This window comes from Theropithecus gelada, chromosome 1 (assembly GCF_003255815.1).
Source record: "Theropithecus gelada isolate Dixy chromosome 1, Tgel_1.0, whole genome shotgun sequence".
NCBI lineage: Eukaryota > Metazoa > Chordata > Mammalia > Primates > Cercopithecidae > Theropithecus > Theropithecus gelada.
In genome coordinates this window covers 92,216,141-92,232,784 of record NC_037668.1, presented here as the reverse complement: position 1 = coordinate 92,232,784, position 16,644 = coordinate 92,216,141, and the positions used below count along the sequence as shown (strand labels likewise).

The following is a 16,644-nucleotide window of genomic DNA, read 5'->3' as shown; positions in this document are numbered from 1 at the left end:
AAACAAAAACAGCATTAATCTTCTTGTATATCTCCATCAGAACTCTTGGCTGACCAGGTGCATTGCCAATGGTCAGTAATATTTTGAAATAAATCTTTTTTCTTTTTAACTGTAGGTCTAAACAGTGGGCCTAAAATATTCATTAAACCATGCCATAAATAGATGTGCTATCATCTAGGCTTTGATGTTCCATTTCTAGAGCACAGGCAGAGTAGAATTAGCATAATTCTGAAGGGCTCTAGGACTTTCAGAATGGCAAATGGGCACTGACTTCAATTTAAAGTCACCAGCTGCTTTAGCCTCTAACAAGAGAGTCAGCCTGTCCTTTGAAGCTGTGAAGCCAGGCATGGACTTTTCCTCTTTGGCTATGAAAATCCTAGATGGCATCTTCTTTCAATAGAAGACTTTTTTGCCTACATTGAAAATCTGTTGTTAGTGTTATAGCTCTTTTAGAATTTGTCTAGCAGGTTTTCTGGTTTTCATCCAAAAACCCCCATGGCTGGGGAGGGGGCCGTGGGGAAGAGGAAAATCTCTTTAGTGTAGCCATCTTCATCAATGACCTTAGCTAGATCTTCAGGATAACTTGTTGCAGTTTTTACAATAGCACTTGCTACTTCACCTTTTCTGTCTTGGAAATGGCTTATTTCCTCTAACCTCATGAACTGCTAGCTTCAAACTTCTTCTGCAGCTTCCACACCTCTCTCAGCCGTCATGAAGAGAGTTAGGCCCTTGCTCTAGATTAGGCTTTGGCTTAAGGGAATGTTGTGGCTGGTTTGATCTTCTACCCAGACCACTCAAACTTTGTCTATATCAGCAATTATGCTGTTTCTCTTTCTTATCGTTCATGTGTTCACTGAAGTAGCACTTTTAATTTCCTTCAAGATCTTTTTCTTTGCATTCACAAGTCGGCTGCTAGGTGCAAGAGGCCTAGCTTTCAGCCTATCTCAGCTTTTGACATGTCTTTCTCAAAGAGCTTAATCATTTATAGCTTTTGATTTAAGATGAGAGATGAGGCTGGGCACAGTAGTTCATGCCTGTAATCCCAGCACTGTAGGAGGCTGAAGCAGGTGGATCACTTGAGGTCAGGAGTTTGAGATCAGCCTGGCCAACATGGTGAAATCATCTCTACTAAAAATACAAAAATTAGCTGGGCATGGTGGCGGGTGCCAGTTACTCAGGAGGCTGAGGCAGGAGAATCACTTGAACTGGGGAGGTGGAGGTTGCAGTGAGCCAAGGTTGTGCTGCTGCACTCCAGCTTGGGTGACAGAGCGAGACTCAATAAATAAATAATAAAAAATAAAATGAGGGCTATGTGGCTCTTTCACTTGAATGCTTAGAGGCCATTGTAGGTTATTAACTGGCCTAATTTCAACACTGTTGTGTCTTAGGTAATAGGGAGGCCTGAGGAAAGGAAGAAAAGGAGGAAGTCAGTCAGTGGATCAGTCAGAACCCACCCAGCATTGACCAGTTAAGTTCACCATGTTATACAGGTGGGGTCTATGCTGCCCAAAACAATTACAACGGAAACACCAGAGATCATTGATCACAGATCATTGTAACAGATATAATAATAATGAACAAGTTTGAAATATTATAAGAATTGCCAAAATATGGCAGAGACATGAATCGAGCACATTGTTGGAAAAATGGTGCCAATAGACCTGCTCAGTGCAGCGTTGCCACAAACCTTTAATTTGTAAAGAAATGCAGTATCTGTGAAGTGCAATACAATGAAGCACAAGAAAGTGGAGCACAATTAATATGGTGTGCCTGTGGGTTCTCACTTCATTTCACCTTCTCATCTGGGTTCAGGGCCCTCTTCTTTCACTGCACGTATCATTGTTGTGTTACAGATGAATAGGGCTGCATCCCACTCTGGATTTCAACTCCCCAAGGATCGGGATTGAGTTGCTTATAGCCCTCTTGCCAGAGATTAGCATGCTGTCTAGTAATTATGGATGTTCAGTTATGATATAGAGTGAATAGAATAATTAGGGAGTAACTGGAAGGAATCAAGTTTTAAATATAAGATGTCTGTTATACTGGCAATAAGGGAGATTATTTGCCAAAAAGGCTGGTGGAGTGGGAGTGGATGGGAAGGGGTGGTACCTATCTGGTATCCTTCAATTCAATCCGGAATTCCCTCCTCTGCTTACATGAAGACCAGTTTCAGGCATGCTGTTCTGATCCAAGAGTTAAAAGTACATTGTATGAAGATTTGAAAGATAAATGACTCCAACATGGATGCCCCTTGTCTATTTTTCTCGTCATTTCTATGAGAATGTCAAGTTACCTGGGAATCAACTCCTCTGGGCCCCCTATAACACCTAATGATTTTGAATAGCATCCTGTAGAATATTTATGTCTTGGAAAAATAGAGCAAACCAGCCTGGGCAACATGGCAAAACCCCGTCTCTACAAAAAATACAAAAATTAGCTGGGCATGATGGTGCACACCTGCAGTCCCAGCCACTCAAGAGGCTGAGGTGAGAGGATCGCTTGAACCCAAGAGTTTGAGGTTGCAGTGAGCCATGATCATACCACTGCATTCCAGTCTGGACAACAGAGCCAGATCCTTTCCCAAAATAAGAATAATACATAAAATAGAATAAATGTATTGCAATGATCTCAGCCTCATTAATAACATGTTCTAACCTAGTAGTTCCCAAACAGCTATATTAGAATCATCTAGGGAATTTAAAAAGGAAAAAAAAAAACAGATTCCTGGTTCCAACCCTGGCCTTATGAAGTCAAACTTTCTCTATGGTAGCAAGGAATTTACATTTTAAATCATTACGTGTTTCTAAAGAATACTCTGATTTAGAAACTACTTCTTTGATCAAAGTAATTTCTTAAACAAATAAAGGACCACTTATTTGGTTTGTGAATGTCCCCAGTGAACTTCTGCACTATTTTTAAAGACAATAAGTCACAGATGACAGGTAGAGTTAATAACTAATTAGTAACTACAGTTATTTTAAATGATAATTTTTTCTCTTATGTGGGCAATTACCAAATAAAATTCATTACTATTTAGCTGTATCTCCATTTATCCTGTCTAATAATAATGATCTATTAGTCTGTCTTTCAATAGTGCTTATTAGTGGGTAGGATATATATAGGTCAGTGTGTCGAACAAATTACCCTCAGAAGCAATTGTCAATTCTTTATGTTCTTGCTTAAGGAATTGTTGGATGTGACTGGATGGCAATTGAGGGAAGTGAAATAGAGGTTACAAAGGAGCTTCTTCAAGATTCCAGGAAATTCAGAAAGCAGGAGAGTACAGACTGTTTTGAAGTTGATTCTAACAAACCATTTGCCTGCAGTTGAAAGGCTTTGCTGTATTTTCGTGAGTAAATAACTGTGATTTGGAAAGGGAGACAGTAAAAAAGATTTTAAAATCTCCACCTTCAATGAGTTTTCTGTTTCTTCTGGGAGATAAGTTATGCAGTCATAATTTAAGGTAAAACACAGTGTGCTATAGCAGAAGTAAAACCAAAAGTGTTCTAAAAAGTTGAAATTAGCTTAGAACGATGCTAAAAAGACCAATGACGTGCCATCAGAGAGTAAAACACATTATGAAATTATAATAAATCAGTGTTTGTGGTATCGGTATGAAAATTAGATGGCTAGAACAGGAAGAGTCCATAAAGACCCAATTCTATACAACCATTTAAGAATAAAAGAGATAAATCAGTGGTGAAAGAACAGTTTATTCAACAGATAGTTATTAAAACATTACAAAGCAGATTTAGATAAAAATGAATTCGATTTTTCTGTCATATCATCACTAAGATCTAATTATTAAAAGTGATAATACCCAATGTTAGCAAGATTATAGTGAGATAAATCCTCTCTTATACAGCTACTGGAGATAAAAATTAGACTAACCTCTCTGGAAAGCATTTTGTAATATGAATTAATATATTTTAAAATATTCACAGTCTTTTGATTTAATAGTTCCACTTATATGCATATGCGTATGTATATATATACACAGACACATATGTATGTATATCTATGTACATGTATGTGCACACATACACACATATCCCTAAGATTGTGAAATTTCAGTTAAATTTATTTATAAAGTGGTCACTACAGTGTTATTTATGATGATAATAAAATTAGAAAATTAGTAGTTGATTAGGACAATTATTAAGTAAATTGTATTACTTCAACACAATGGAACAGAATATGTCTGTTAAAATTTATCTGTTGACAGTGTTTTTATTGATACATTTGATAAAAAAGGTAGGATACTATCACCTCAATATTCAAAACACATAGAAAACCAACCAGCTGGAAATATATATTCCAAAATGTTCATCTTGCTGTTTTGGAATTATGGGATTATGGGTGTGCCCCTCCTGTTTCCAAATTTTCTGCAATCTACATTTTAGAGTAGTTTCTTGACATTCACAGGCGACATATCTGAAACAGTTGCTAATCCTCAATATGTGAATACTTTCACTTTCTCAGACTTTGGTTCTCTTTATTGCCATCATCAGCACTATCAGTTGGCTTTCTTCTCACACAGAATATTTTTGTTACATCCTTAAAGCTACTATATACTTGGCAATGAGAAGAGAATGACAGAGCCACATTGAGCTTGGGTTCTGGTCTCGCGGTTGGCTAGCAGTAATAGCAGTAGACAGCAAATGCTTCCCTTTCTGAAAGTCCCCTTCCAAGGCACTCAATTAATAACAATAATAATAAAAAGAATTATTTGATATGGACAACTGACATTCTCTGATTCTAATATAAAGAATGAATATATGTGTCTTAGGAAAATGTTGCTATTTTTCTTGATCAAAGTTAACGGAATGTTGGCCAAGCAATCCCTACAAGCCAGATTGTATACTCTAAGCCCCTCCTATAGAGAAATGTGAAAGCCACTGTTCTGCGAGCCTCACTCATCAATAAGCCATTTTGGTTTTGCACCATCTGCAAAGTATTCATGATCAAATTCACATCAGAGCAAAATTACCAACTGCCATGTCATAGAACTTGGGGTTTTTTCTTGAGTAATTAAACTGAAGAACAATAAGTTTATTATGCCAAAGTCTATGTTAAAATTCAAGGTTAAGGGAGAGCAATGAAAAGAGAGAAAAAGGAAATTAATTTGATGTGGGGTGGTGCAAGTATGATTTTCCATAAGTATTCACAGGTGCAAATGTAATTTTCTTTATTTCTCTACAACTAAAAGTAGCTATATCCTCAGTCTTCCCCACCCCAGCCCCACAAATTCTTAATCTGATAACAAAACTTTCAAAATTATTAACTGAAGGTGGATTAATAATACAAAGACTCTATCATGGCAATATTCTTTCTTCCTGTGGTAAATCTAAAAGCTTAGTTTTGTTTGATCCAAGTTGTTTCTGATTTTTTTTTTAAGTGGCACATGACTTAGGTGAAAGGGGAACGAGTACAGTATGACTGGAGCATATGATATGTGGGTCAGTGTAAGAGGTAGTGTTTGATTTTAGTGGTAAGAAGGAGATAAGACTAGAAAGGTAGGTTGGAGTCAATCAGGATCCAAGTCAAAAAACAAAACAAAACAAAACAGAAATATCTCTAGATATTTTAAACAGAAGGAATTTAATACAAGGAATTGGTTACTTGGGTAATGGAACGAGAGAGAGAGAGAAAGATTTAGAATAAAATGGGGGTGGAGTGGTTAGTAAACAACAGTTTAGTAACTCATGAAGCAACTACAATTCTTAGGTCTGGGAGACAAAAGGATGAACATGCTGTTACCAGAGTCCAGATGTGCAGAGAAGGGCTGTTTGGCTATGCTAGAACTCATGGCTGATGCTGCTACTACGGAGATAATGTGGGTTGCAGAAGGATACAGTCACTTGCAGAGGAGGTCTAGAAGCAGATAGGGAGGAGGAAGAATGGATTCTCCATCTTTTTATTTTCTACATCCTGCCAGTGTCCTCTGCGGTCAGAAAATAACAACACCACCAACGACAACAGTCAGTTGTCAAGGAATTCTGGGAAAAGTAGTATGTAGACTCTCAGGTTTAGAATTATAGAGCAGAACAGAGAAAAGTTGATGTGGGCTGAAATATTACAGGTCCAAACTGAGAAATGTCAGTAAGGAATTTGGACTTTTAGAGAGGTTGTAAGGACCTGTAGTAAGTTTAATTATGTGAATAAAGTATCAGGAAAGAAGTGGACTAGCTTTCTCAGTTTCACATCAAGGTACCCAATCCTATCCCACCCAGCCCACCAAGCTACTATAGGATTTCCTTTCTCTCTACACATGTGTATTAGAGTACATGCTTTTTCCTATCCACTCCTTTAACTTCTTCTAGGGCCAGAGAAGAAATTTAAGGACTAGAAATAAGACATTTTATAATGGTACCATTCATTGTTAGTGCATGTGAAGAATACTTGTAATGGAACCCAGAACAGGAAGAGGGGAAAATGCATCATTTTTAACATAATAATGGCCAGAGTTAGTATTTCACAGGAAATAAAATCATACAAAATCAACATACAAAAATCAGTAGCATTTCGCCGGGCGCGGTGGCTCAAGCCTGTAATCCCAGCACTTTGGGAGGCCGAGGCGGGCGGATCACGAGGTCAGGAGATCGAGACCATCCTGGCTAACATGGTGAAACCCCGTCTCTACTAAAAATACAAAAAACTAGCCGGGCGTGGTGGCGGGCGCCTGTAGTCCCAGCTACTCGGAGGCTGAGGCAGGAGAATGGCCTGAACCTGGGAGGCGGAGCTTGCAGTGAGCCGAGATCGCGCCACTGCACTCCAGCCTGGGTGACACAGCGCGAGACTCCATCTCAAAAAAAAAAAAAAAAAAAAAAATCAGTAGCATTTCTATATGCCAGCAGTGAACAATCTGAAAAAAAAAATTTAAAAAGTAATCCCATTTACAATAACCACAAATAAAATTAAACACCTAGCAATCAACTTAACCAAATAAGTAAAAGATCTCTCTGTAATGAAAACTATAAAACACTAATGAAAGAAATTGAAGAGGATCCCAAAAACTGGAAAGATATTCCATGTTCATGAAATGGAAGAGTCAATATTGCTAAAATGTCCATACCATCCAATCTACAGATTCAATGTAAACCAATGACATCCTTCACAGAAATAGAAAAAAAAATCCTATAATTTATATAAAACCACAAAAGACCTAGAATAACCAAAGGTATCCTAAGAACAAAGAACAAAACTGCAGTAGCTAACTTCAAATTATACAACAGAGCTATAGGAAATAAAACAGCATGGTACTGGCATAAAAACCGACACATAGACCAATGGAATAGAATAGAGAACCCAAAAACAAATCCACACACCTACAGTGAACTCATTTTCAACAAAGGTGCCAAAAACTACACTGGGGAAAAGATAGTCTCTTCAATAAATGGTGCTGGGAAAACTGGATATCCATATGCAGAAGAGTGAAACCAGATCCCTATCTTCTGAGATATACAAACATCAAATTAAAATAGATTAAACACTTAAATCTCAGACCTGAAACTATGAAACTATGACAAGAAAACTTCAGGGAAAATCTCCAAGACATGGGGTCTGGGCAAAGATTTCTTGCTCACAACCACAGGCAACTAAAGCAAACAGGGACAAATAAGATGACATCAAGTTAAAAAGCTTATGCATGGCAAAGGAAACAATTAACAAAGTCAAGAGACAACCCACAGAATGGGAGAAAATATTTGCAAATGACCCATCTGACAAGGGATTAATAACCAGGATATATAAAGAGCTCAAAGAACTCTATAGGAAAAAAAAATCTAATTATCCAATACAAAAACGGGCAAAATATTTGAATAGACATTTCTCAGAAGAAGACATATAAATGGCAAACAGGCACATGAAAAGGTGCTCACCATCACTGATCATCAGAGAGATGCAAATCAAGACAACAATGAGATATCATCTTGCCCCAGTTTAAATGGCTTACATGCAAAAGACAGGCAATAACATGCTGGCGAGGATGTGGAGAAAAGGGAAGCTTCCTACACTGTTGGTGGGAATGTATATTAATACAACCACTATGGAGAAAGGTTTGGAAGTTCCTCAAAAAAATGAAAAATAGATCTACCACATGATCCAGCAATCTCACTGCTGAGTATATAACCAAAAGAAAGCAAATCAATATATCAAAGAGATATCTACACTGTTTGCAGCAGCACTGTTCACAATAGCCAAGATTTGGAAGCAACCTAAGTGTCCATCAACAGATGACTGGATAAAGAAAATGTGGTACATATATACAATGGAGTACTGTTAATCCGTAAAAAAGAATGAGATCCTGTCATCTGCAACAACATGGATGAAATTGGAGATCGTTACGTTAAGTGAAATAAGCCAGGCACAGAAAGACAAACATTGCATGTTCTCACTTCTTTATGGGATCTAAAAATCAAAACAATTGAATTCATGGACATAGAAAGTAGAAAGATGGTTACCAGAGGCTGGGAAGGGTAGCGAGGGGCTGGAGGTGGGGGGAAATGGGGATGGTTAATGGGCACACACACAAAAAAAGAATGAATAAGACCTACTATTTGACATCACAACAGGGCGATTGTAGTCAATAATAACTTAATTGGCACATTTTAACATAATGAAAAGAGTATAATTGGGTGGTGTGTAAAAAGGATAAATGCTTGAGGGGATGGATACCCCATTCTCCAGTATGTAATTATTACACATTCCATGCCTGTATCAAAACATCTTATATACCCCATAAATATAGACACCTACTATGTATACTATGTACCCACAAAAATTAAAAATTAAAAAATAGAAATAGGTTTGACGTTTTTTTTTCTTCTTCTTCTTCTTCTTTTTTTTTTTTTTTTTTGTGAGACAGAGCCTCACTCTCCCATCCAGGTTGGAGTGCGGTGGTATGATTATAGCCTTTAACACCTGGCTTCAAATGATCCTCCAGCCTCAGCCTCCAGTAGCTGGAACCACAGATGTGTACCATCTCACCTGGCTAACTTAAACAGTTTTTTTTTTTTTTTTTTTAAAGATGGGGTCTTGTTTTGTTGCCCAGACTGGTTTCAAACTTCTGGCTTCAAGCAATCCTCCCTCTTTGGCCTCCCAAAGTGCTGGGATTACAGGTGTGAGACACTGCACCTGCCCCCACATCCTTGATGTTAGTAATATGAATTTCTCATATTGGTTAGATGGCATCATCTTCACAAAATAGAGGAATATTTGTAATTGCATATTGTGTTGGTTTTAGCTATTTCAGGAGAAAAACAGTTCCAACTTAGTGAAAGTCCTACCGTTTTGCCATTATTCCTATGGATCACACTTGTAACATACTTGTTAACTTTGCCTGGAATTTTGTTACCAAAGTTCTGGGATTAGTTGAATCTCTTTTCCTTTGTCCCTGAAAGAGCAGGAAGTTATTACAATGCATCATCTTTTTGGCCCTTCTTCTGGTCTTCACCTATACTTTTATATGTTGGTTGTCATAAAAATGTGCTGTTTTTCATAAATTGCTTATCTTAGACTTATCTGGAAGGTCACAATTCTGGAATAGAACCAAGACTTTGGGCCTAAATATGAAAGTAGGAAGTAGACATAATCATATCCTCTCCATCCCGGGTCTCATTATCAAATTTCTTCAAATCACTTTATTATGAATAGCACCGGGTGCAAAATGCTTCTCTCTTAGCATGAGGTTTCTCTTCCAACCACCAAAGGAAGAGAGAGGGTTTCAAGTCATCTTACCACTCGTTATTATTATTATTTTGAAACGGAGTTTCACACTTGTTGCCCAGGCTGGAGTGCAATGGCGCGATCTGGCTCATCACAACCTCCGCCTCTCAGGTTCAAGCAATTCTCCTGCCTCAGCCTCCTGAGTAGCTGGGATTACAGGTATGCACCACCACGCCCAGCTAATTTTTTGTAGTTTTAGTAGAGACTGGGTTTCTCCATGTTGGTCGGGCTGGTCTCAAATTCCCGAGATCAGGTGATCCACCTGCCTCGGCGTCCCAAAGTGCTGGGATTACAAGCATGAGCCACTTTGCCTGGCCCATATCTTTATATATATTAGAAAGATATGAGGGACAGGGAGGCAGGGAGGCAGGCAGGCAGGCAGGGAGGCAGGGAGGCAGGCAGGCAGGCAGGCAGCGTTTCATTCTCAAGAGACTGTTGACATACATCTCCCCCTTCGCAACTGCACAAAGAAACAGCAGGGCTATTGGATATGAAGGTTTGGTCACAGGTGGGGCAGTGATGGGGATAGGTTAGCTTAGAATAAGGGGACTACTCTTGCTCCCCTTAGAATATTAGCCTTGAGGGTGGAAATGATCCATTAAGCTGATGGATGCAGATAGTTATTCAAATGAAAAGATCAGGATCTTTCCTGGATCTCAAAGTAGCACCTTCTAAGCATAAGACCCCAAACTACAACACTCCTAGAAGAAAACATGGTGGAAAAATTTAATGACATTGAACTTGGCAATGAATTTCTTGGATATGACACCAAAAGTACAGGCAACACAATGAAAAAACAGACAAATGAAACTATAGCAAACTTAAGAACTTTCATGCATTAAAGAGCACAGGAGAGTGAAAATGCAATTTACAAGCCTGGTTATGGTGGCTTACACCTGTAATCTCAGCACTTTGGGAGGCCAAGCTAGGAAGATTGCTTGAGGCCAGGGGGTTGAGATGAGCCTGGGTAACATAGTGAGATCTTGTTTCTAAAAAAATTTTTTTTTATTTGCTAGGTGTGGTAGTGTGTGCCTGTGGTCCCAGCTACTTGGGAGGCTGAAGCAAAAGGATTGCTTGAACCCAGGGGTTCAAGGCTGCCGTGAGACATGATCATGCCACTGCATGCCAGCCTGAGTGACAGAGTGAGACCCAAACTTGAAAAAAAAGTTTACAGAATAAAAGGAAATATTTGTTAATCATAGATTTAATGATGGTTAGCATCCGGAATATGTAAAGAGCTCCTACAATTACAAAAACATCAAATAAGCTGATCTTAAAATGAGCAAAAGTATGAATAGACATGTCTCCAAAGATAACATACAAATAGCCAATACACACATGAAAAGATGCTTGTCATCACCAATCATCAGAGATCCATTCTACTTTCAAGTTAAACTGAAAACTGTGGAGGGGCCAGCTATTTTCTACAAGCTGAAGGTGACCTCTGCCATGTGGTTTCAAGTGGTTCTGTTCGGGCAAAATAATTAGCAGAACCGTTCCCTGTAGGTAGTTTTTTGGATCCAAACCAATATGTCTAGAAAACATTCCTAAAATTTTAAATCCATTTTGCTGAGACTATTTTCATTCTTCTAAGTTTTACTCTTTTATTAATCATCTCAAATTTTCAAACCAGATGGGACCTTTGAGCTATGGCCTCTGCATCCCATTTCGGTTAGTTGTCAACACTGAATTAGTTAGCAATATTTAATTGCTCGCCTGTGCCTCCCATCTGAATCAGTTGCCAGCATTTGGAAAGCACAGAATTTTTGCCACACACAAAAATTTCAAAATATGCATTTCTGACTATTCTTGAAAAATTAGGCCTGTCAATGCAAAAACCGATCAGAAGTTATTTGGTGAGAAACTCTTTCGGACAATTCAGGTACTCCTCGGTTGGCAACGCTTGCTCCCCTGGTCATTCTGCTTATTTATGAGACCAGAAAAGCCTCTGGAAAGACAAGAGCACATTCCTGGGAGGCCATTTGGAGCATCACATTGTGGAGAGTCCTTAAATGGAAGTTTAGTTGTAATTCCAGCCATGGTGGGTTTAACACCAGAGTTGTGGGACAGATTATTTTTCTATGTCAGGTTTGAATTGACAAGCAATATACCACCAATTCAATGAGAATTTGACCATGAAGATCAAGACTAGTTATAATTTTGGAACAAAAGAATTATATCAGTTGGTCTCTGATTTGTTATTAAAAAACAAATAAATTCATGAAACACACAGCCTGAAAAGTCAGCAGGGACAAAGAAATAGCTTCAGCAACCTCAAAGAAGGTTATTTTTTAGGTAAACAATAATACTCTACAATATTTATTGAGTGTTTACCATGTATTAAGCACTATTCTAAGTAATTTATGTGAATTTTCATATTATGTATGTACCTAGAACCTAATGAGGCACACACCATTATTGCTCTTCTTTTACAAATGAAGAAGCTCAGGCTCAGACAGGTTAAGTAACTTGACCAAGATCACATGGCTACTAAGTGGTGGAGTTACAAGTTTGAGTATAGATTAGTTGAACTGCAGAGGCCACTATCACCCTCTAAACCATTCCCTACAGACTCATCACTTATTTTACAGTTCTACAGCCTTGCATGGTTTCTGAAATTATTTGGTGCTCTTAAACTCTCCCAATGCACTCCTGACATTAGCTCTGAGAATAAAAACAACTAGAACATGAATAATATGTGACTGATGTTCAATTCAGTGCTCAGTGAACATTAAGAATGTAGTGATCAGCACCAACCCCGAGACAAAACACATTAGCATGGCAGCATTGTGGAGCAGAGAACTTGGGTATTGTAAGCAATCTCTGCTCTGCACTTCCTAGCTGCAAGTCCTTAGGCAAGTCAGGCTCAGTTCCTACTTCTGCAAAACAGATAATAATATCTTACCTCCCAAAATCATTGTGAGGAATAAATGAGTGAACATCTACATACACCTGGTAGGCAATGGGCAGTCCAAAAATGTTAGTGGCAACCTCTTGCACTGCCCTCCAGCAGTTAAAAATCGTAAGTTTGTTACTAACAAAGATATTTGGTGGCATGGATGTGGTTTTTGCTTGGATAACTGCCTCATGGCGCTCTGGAAGCAGTTGTCACCAAGTCTCAACCTGTTTCACATGAGTGTTTAAGGATGCCTTCTTTGGCTCCTACCAGTTTCTTCAGGTGCATTTCCAGAGGGTGGCAAGTAATAATCCTTAATCCCTCTATTTGAGGGGCAACACCTTGTCAAGGTGCATTGGACTTGACATGTGGAAACATGGAGAGAGATTAGAATCACTGAACTCTCTGTAAAACTATTGTCACTTCCCTCCCTAAGGAATAAGATCTTGTCTGATTTCGGGTTGAATTTTGTTTTGTTCATCTGCATTGGGAAAATTCACTGATGTACATCCTTCAATCTACTTAGGCCCCAGGCTACCTACAGATTAAACATGGAGTTTTTCCCAAGGATATTATTTTGCTAGTAATTGTTTTTTAATTTTCCTGAAGGCCCAGCTCTGCAATTTTCTGTGTTTTTTCTTCCCTCACAAGGAATGATCAAGCTTAAAGTGAACAGTAATCTAACTGTTCATTTGTTCCAAATCTACTTTCCACTGAGTCTCATAAAATTATACCTGTAGAGTTAGAGAGGACCTTGTCCAAACATCTTCTTTCACTGAGGGAGACACAGAGATCCAGAGGTTGACTGATTCGTCTTTTATCACTCTGCTAAACTGATGGAGTCCAGACTAGGACCTGGTCTCTTGGCCTCAGGTCTGGGACTCTTTCCGTGTCACCCCTTACAAATAAAAGCTTTATTGATTAGGCTCTGCTAATGAAGAGGCTTCTAAAATAGCATATTGCTTCTGAGAGTGAAAATGAGTGGTTGACTTCTCATTATCTCCACCCATTACCACCTCCATCTCCCACCAAACTGCCATCATCTTCTAATTGGCCTTCCCGCATTCAATCTTGCCTTTCTACCTAATCTTTTCTCCACAGAGCAGCCAGAGGGCCACATTAAAATATCAGCTAGATCATAGCACTGCTCAGTTGAAAACCCTGCAATGACTCCCTATTTGATTAAGAGGAAAAGCAAAAATTTTTACAATGACTGACAGTACCCCACATGTTTTCCTCCTAACCCCCTACATACATTTTGTCCCATATATCTTGTCCTTGCCACTCCTTGAACAACATGCTCCCAGTCTCACAGTCCGTGCGCTAGCTGTTTCCTCTGAAACTCCCATATTTGTATTGGCTCACTCCTTCACCTCCTATACACTTTGCTCAGATGTCACCTCTGTGGGGCCTACACTAACTACCCAATTTAAAGTTGCAAACCCTTCTCCAGTGCTACCCTGCTTTATTTTTCTCCATGATACTTATCACCACCTAAATTTACATACTCAGGCTTCCATAACAAAATACCCCAGACCAGATGGCTGGTGTGCAGTGGGGCAATCTCGGCTCACTGCAACCTCTGCCTCCCGGGTTCAAGCGATTCTCCTGCCTCAGCCTCCTGAGTAGCTGGGATTACAGGTGCATGCCACCATGCCTGGCTAATTTTTGTATTTTTAATAGAGATAGTGTTTCACCATGTTGGTCAGGCTGGTCTCAAACTCTTGACCTCATGATCCGCCTGCCTCAGCCTCCCAAAATGCTGGGATTACAGGCGTGAGCCACCATGCCCAGCCAACAACAGACATTTATCTTGTCACAGTTCTGGAGGCTGGAAGTCCATGATCAGCATGCCAACAAATTCCAGTTCTGGTGAGCACTTTCTTCCTGGCTTGTAGATGACTGTCTTCTGACTGTGTCCTCATGTGGGGCTTTTCCCCATGAGATAAGAGAGTGAGCAAACTTTCTGGTGTCTCCTATAAGAACACTTATTCTATCAGATCACAGACCCACCATTATGACCTCATTTCACATTAATGACCTCCTTAGCAGCCCCATCCAAAGACAGCCACACTGGGAATCAGGGCTTCAACATATGAATTTTGAGAGGGCACATTTAGTTTGTAACACTAGCTGACATTTTGTATTAGTTCCCTTTTCTTGTTTATCATCTGTCTTCTCTCACCAGAATGGGAACAGCAATTTTTTTCTGTTCTATGTACTGCCTACTGTAGTGCCTTGCATATAATAGGTGCTCAATAAATATTTGTGAAGGAATGAATGAAATACCTAGCCCTTACATGGTAGGCAGCCTCTAAAATGGCTCCAAATGATTTCTGGCTTCTGGTATTCAGACCCTTGTATAATCTCCTCCCCCCAGGTATGGGTTGGACTTAGCGACTTATGGTTCATACAAAGTGAAAAAAGTGATGGGATGTTACGAAGATTGGGTTATTGCACAAGGACTCTGACTTCCATATTTTTGCCCTTTCTTGCTGTCTCACTTGCTCCCTCTGATGGGAGCCAGCTGCCATGTTGTGAGCTACCCCATGGAAAGACCCTCATGGCAAGGAACTGAGAGAAGCTTCTAAATAACTTAATCTTGCCAACATCTGAGTGAGTTTGAAAGAGGATTTCCCCTCGGTCAAACTTTCAGATAAGACCATAGCCCCCATTGATGTAAATTGATTTCAGCTTTGTAAGAGTCTTTGAGGCACAGGCACTCAGCTAAGCCAGGCCCAGATTCCTGACCCAGAGAAACTATGAGATAATAAGTATTTGCTATTTTATGCTACAACATTTTGGGGTAAATATTTTATATAGTCATGTATAACTAATACACCTAATAACATAGGAACGATAACATTGGGGCAAAAATGTGAACATTTCATCTTAGATCATTTGAAATTGGGCTGTTCTTAAAACTGGGGGACATTCAATTGTTATAGGCCAATACTGTGGCAATTCAAGTAGTTTCTTGATCTAAGACTATAGAGTAGCAGTCAGCAAATGACAGCTCACAGGCCAGCTGTCTGTTTCTATAACAATGGATTTATATTGGAACACAGACACACCCATTCATTTGCATATTTTCTATGGCTGCTTTGCAGAATTGAGTAGTGGTTGCAGAGACTGTCTGGCCAGCAAGCCTAAAGTTTTTACTATCTGTCCCTTTAAGAAAAAGTTTGCTGACCCCAGTTCCAGAGGCAAAAACTAACACCTCCACTCTTTGTGCTTTCTGAGGAGTCCACCGTTTGCTTTCTCTCCACAAACCTTCCTTAAAAGCCCAGTAAGTGGATCTGATAACTCTCACTTACCCATGCAAGCAAGATTGCCAAGTGGTTTAGGACAGTGGCCTTAAAATGTTTTTGACCATGATCCACAGTAAGAAATCAATGTTATCTCATTATAAGGATACTATACACATCTATGTAATGAAAACAAATGTATCACAAACCAATACTTACTCTTTATGTCGGATGTCGTCTGATGTTCCTAATTTTTTCCATGTTATTAAAAAACGTTATTTTCTCACAGAAAATTGATATCTCAAATAGGACTGCTGAATGGTTATGCTGGTCAGGGCTGAGGTGCGGTATCAGGCAGATCTGACTTCTAGTCTCAGCTCTGACTCTTGGAGCTGTGCAGTCTTGGTCTGGGGCCCTAACCTCTCTGAGCCTCAGTGTTTGACTGGAAAATGGCAGTAATACCCAACCACAGTATGGATGTCTTGTGAGGATGAACATGAGAGTGTGCATGTAAACTGCTTATGTGCTCAGCACACAGTAATACTTCCATAAAAATAGCAAAAGTAATAGGTGCTCTTGTCCTGAGTGCATATTAAATTAATTTCTGGTCCTTCCAAGTTGGGCAAAAGAAAGAGACATCCCCCAAAGAACCACAGAGGACAAAGTCTACAGAATCATTGTTCCTTTTTTGAGATTCAGATATGAGTATGTTGGCAAACCAAAATCCTTGTATCAACTGGCATGGAATGTCTGTGGGCCTGTAAACAGCCACCC

The 16,644-nt window shown here is 39.3% G+C and overlaps 1 non-coding gene across 1 annotated transcript; it reads left to right on the top strand.

Moving 5' to 3' along the window:
- Positions 1–433: 433 nt before the first annotated feature.
- On the top strand, positions 434–495 carry LOC112615768. The gene has a single exon (XR_003117462.1). It is a non-coding gene; the product is annotated as a U7 small nuclear RNA (small nuclear RNA).
- The last annotated feature ends 16,149 nt before the right edge of the window (positions 496–16,644 follow it).